This window comes from Micropterus dolomieu, linkage group LG23 (assembly GCF_021292245.1).
Source record: "Micropterus dolomieu isolate WLL.071019.BEF.003 ecotype Adirondacks linkage group LG23, ASM2129224v1, whole genome shotgun sequence".
NCBI classification, from domain to species: Eukaryota; Metazoa; Chordata; class Actinopteri; order Centrarchiformes; family Centrarchidae; genus Micropterus; species Micropterus dolomieu.
Window position 1 is genome coordinate 5,907,345 of NC_060172.1, and position 4,817 is coordinate 5,912,161.

A 4,817-nucleotide genomic window follows, 5' to 3' on the forward strand; every position below is an offset into this window, starting at 1 on the left:
CGCAATTGAGATGTCCCAGTCTTTGGGCGGAACCACGATACCGCAGCATCAACCCAGATCACCACTGCATCTTAGTTTGCTAAAGCACTAAACACAGAGTACAGGTCAGGGTGATGGGAATGTACTTATTTTTGCAGGTAATTATTGTAAAAAACCAAGTATTGGACAAAATATTTTATCTGATGATGACACTAGATCAGAAATCACAGGATCGAAGATATTACAATTCATCCATAGTTATGCTGCTATAGGACTGGACTGCAGTGAGACTTCCCACGGTTCTCCTCTCCTCTCCCTCTCCAGCTGTATCCCATTAATGCATGATACCAACCCAACTTCCATCTTCTGTAGCTTTGTGCTTTCGCGTCCTTCTCCTCTTCTATCACTTTCTGCAGGTGTTTCTGGCTCTGGAGCTGTGGGGTCTGGATCTGTGGTTGCGGGCCGCCTGCTGCTATCATGTTCCTGCTCGACACCCGCTGCTGCAATATTCATTATTAGTTCTATCATTCATTTTCACGGACATCTGTACCAATATCACATTTAGTGTTGTTTTGCTTTTCTGTGTGGACATGTGGCCTGTCTCTCTCTCTCTCTCTCTCTGTTCAATTTTGCTTTATTGGCATGAATGTCAAAAAAAAAGAACAATTCATTTCATGCAGTTCATTAAATAAATAAATAAAAATAAATAAAACAGTAAAAATGTGTGTGGGTGTGCGTTTAAATAAAATAAATAATAAAATAAAACAAACAGTAAATGTGGGTGTGTTTAAATAAAATAGGTCAGCAGTATGTAGAAGTAATTTTATGTTTAGGATCAATAAAGAAACAACAATATTTAAATAAACTGTATCAAATCTGAAATCTCTCTCTCTCTATTGATTTGAATTGTGAACCAAATTTCATGGTAATCAATTCAATAGTTGTTCAGATAGTTCAATGAAAGTCATTAAAGTTAACCTCATGGTGGCGCTAGAGGAAAAGTCAGATTATCTGGACCAAAGTGGTGGTTAAAAACTTTTTTTCCAATGTATGATTTGGTAAATTCATTTCCAACATTGTTATTTTATGAATTTCACTCCTAATCAAAACACACCAATTCCACAGTCATTTCTTTATCAGGACCAAAGGAAAACAGGCACAGTGAACTTGTTGGGCTCTACAGTTTCTCATCACAAAATGGCTGCAATCCTACACAGTCTGCCCACACAAGGAATAACGGCGACACTGATAATCCCCTTCTATTCACGTTCTAGCCAACCAATTAACTGAAACAAAACAAAGAGAGAGAGGAAAACGATCACTCTCTTTCATCCACACCACTGCCTAATTAATTTATCTGCACTTGACAAACAGGCTAACGACAGCGTAGGTGGATTCACTGAAAACAAGACAAATGATCAACTTCTTCTGGTGAAGACGCCTTGTTCTCATTGCTCACAGCTCTAATTTATCTGTTTCGAACCAGCAGCTGGGTGTTTGAAGTATTTTGTTGCAAATGTTAACATCTAAACCAGACCATTCTCAGCTTTCCATGAGAGACTGGAGAGTTAGTACACACAAATCAAAATCATGGTCTAACTATGCAGATGTTTCAGTTTAAATGGCAGAAGATATCAACGCCCACACATATTTTTTTTTTCCTTTGGTAGGAAATATAAGGACTGAAACTTTAGTAGTTGGAAAAGCAAAAACTGGTGCGTAGGTTCGTGAGGGGAGTTTGAATAGCTGATGGAGAAGCACTGGTGCAGAGTTCAACAAGGTGACAGCTGAGACGAAGCTGTTCATGAGCCTGCTGGTCCTGGAACACAGAGTCCTGTAGTGCCTTCCAGAGGGGAGAGGGAGAAACAGTCTGTGGCTTGGTTGAGAGTCTTCCTTAACTCCACAATGAGCTTGTCGGTAGCAGTAATGCTAACAAGCAGTAGCATTCTAAACTGTTATGCGTCAAATGCACATATATTATACACCACACAGTAACAGTAATGTTAGCAGCCACAGTAACAGTAACGTTAGCTGTAGTAGCAGTAAAAATTATATTAGCAGCAGCAGTAACAATAATCTTAGTAGTAGTAGCAAGAGCAGTAACAATTAGCCTAGTAGCAGCAACAGTAATGTTAGCAGCCACAGTAGCAGTAACGTTAGCTGTAGTATCAGGAACAATGATATTAGCCTAGTAGCAGTAACAGTAATATTAGCCTAGTAGCAGTAAAACTAATGTTAGTAGCACCAGTAAGAATACCAGTTGCGTTAGCTGTAGTAGCAGTAAAAATGATATTAGCAGTAGCAGTAATCTTAGTCATAGTAGCAGTAATTTTAGCAGCCACAGTAACAGTAATGTTAGCTGTAGTAGCAGTAACAATTAGCCTAGTAGCAGTAACAGTAATGTTAGCAGAAGCCGTAGCAATAACAGTAATATTTGCTTTGTAGCATTAACACTAATGTTAGCAGCCACAGTAAATGTTAGCAGCAGCAGTAAAAGTACCAGTTACTTTAGCTGTAGTAGCTGTAAAAGTGATATTAGCGACAGTAACAGTAATAATCATAGTGGTCATAGTAGCAGTAGCTGTAATTTTAGCAGCCACAGTAACTTAACATTAGCTATAGTAGCAGTAACACTAATGTTAGCAGCAGCCTTAGCAATAACATTATCATTAGCCTAGTAGCAGCAACAGTAATGTTAGCAGCCAAAGTAAAAGTAATGTTAGCTGTAGTAACAGTAACAATAATGTTAGCAGCAGCTGTCGCAGAAACGTCTCGGGTTACGTATGTAACCCTTGTTCCCCGAGAAGGGGAACGAGACACTGTGTCGGTGACGACACTATGGGAACGCCTCTGGGCATGGCAGGGCTGGAATCATGAATGAAACTACTCCAATCCTATTGGCGTTGCTAGAACGGTAGCGTGTGACGGCGTAACTGGAGGCGTATATAAGCACGCCAGCACACCGGACACATTAGCTCTTTGCTATCAAACAAGGCACTCCAGGCGGGGCGAGGTGTGGCCGACCGACGCAGTGTCTCGTTCCCCTTCTTGAGGAACAAGGGTTACATACGTAACCCGAGACGTTCCCCTTCGAGGGAACTCGAACTGCGTCGGTGACGACACTATGGGAATGAGAATACCCACTATTCCACGCCGAAGCATCCGCCTGCCCCCCCAGCGTGCAGAAACCTGTAGGCACGACTAGGAGGAGAGCGCACGGGTGCCGGGTGCAGAAGGAAGGTCCAGACTGTAAAACCAGATGAAAGTGTGAGGAGTGGCCCAGCCAGCTGCCTCACACAAATCCTGGAGCGAAGCCCCTACGAGGAGGGCCCTAGAGGCCGCCATGCCTCTAGTAGAGTGGGCCCTCATGGCCATAGGTGAAGGTAACCCGCGCACCTGATAGGCCAGGGAAATAGTGTGAACAATCCAGTTGCTGATCGTGTGTTTAGAAGCGGGGAGCCCAGCCTTGGGGGACCCGAAACACACCAGCAACTGGTCTGCTTTCCTCCACCGGGAGGACCTCAGAGTGTAAATACTCAGTGCTCTGACCGGGCAGAGCAGATGAAGTCTCCCGTCCTCCGCCGTCACATGAGGTGGGGGATGAAACGCCTGCAGCACCGTAGACCCTGCCAACCTGGACGGAACCTTAGGGACATAGCCCGGACAGGGGTGCAGGATGGTTCTGACTCTCCCCGGGGCAAACTCCAGGCATTGAGGAGAAACCAAAAGTGCCTGGAGATCCCCCACCCTCCTCAGAGAGGTGATAGCGAGGAGAAAGGCCATCTTAAGGGTCAGATGCTTGGCCTCAGCCGACTCCAGGGGTTCGAAGGGGGCCTCAGCCAGTGCTTCGAGAACCACCGCCAGGTCCCAAGTGGGAACCCTGGAATGAGTCACGGGTCTCGTCCTCCGGGCTCCACGGAGGAAGCGCACGACCAGTGGAAGCCTCCCCAGAGGCCCATCCCTCAGAGGGGTGTGGAACGCCACCATGGCAGCCACATACACCTTGAGTGTGGATGGGGAAAGGCCAGCAGAGAAACGGTCCTGGAGGAACTCCAGTACCATAGTCACCGGACAGGTAACTGGGTCCACCGCCCGTTCTCTACACCAGGTGGCAAACACATTCCACTTCAGGCCGTACGTCCTTCTCGTGGACGAGGCTCTGGAGCTGAGCAGCGTCTCGACTGTCCCCACTGTTAGGCCCGCCTCCAGGAACTGGGCCCCCTCAGGGGCCAGACCCACAGTCTCCACAGGGCGGAGCAAGGGTGAAAGACCTGGCCCTCTGCCTGAGACAGCAGGTCCCTCCTCAGGGGGAGTAACAGTAACAATAATGTTAGCAGCAGCTGTCGCAGAAACGTCTCGGGTTACGTATGTAACCCTTGTTCCCCGAGAAGGGGAACGAGACACTGCGTCGGTGACGACACTATGGGAACGCCTCTGGGCATGGCAGGGCTGGAATCATGAATGAAACTACTCCAATCCTATTGGCGTTGCTAGAACGGTAGCGTGTGACGGCGTAACTGGAGGCGTATATAAGCACGCCAGCACACCGGACACATTAGCTCTTTGCTATCAAACAAGGCACTCCAGGCGGGGCGAGGTGTGGCCGACCGACGCAGTGTCTCGTTCCCCTTCTTGAGGAACAAGGGTTACATACGTAACCCGAGACGTTCCCCTTCGAGGGAACTCGAACTGCGTCGGTGACGACACTATGGGAATGAGAATACCCACTATTCCACGCCGAAGCCTCCGCCTGCCCCCCCAGCGTGCAGAAACCTGTAGGCACGACTAGGAGGAGAGCGCACGGGTGCCGGGTGCAGAAGGAAGGTCCAGACTGTAAA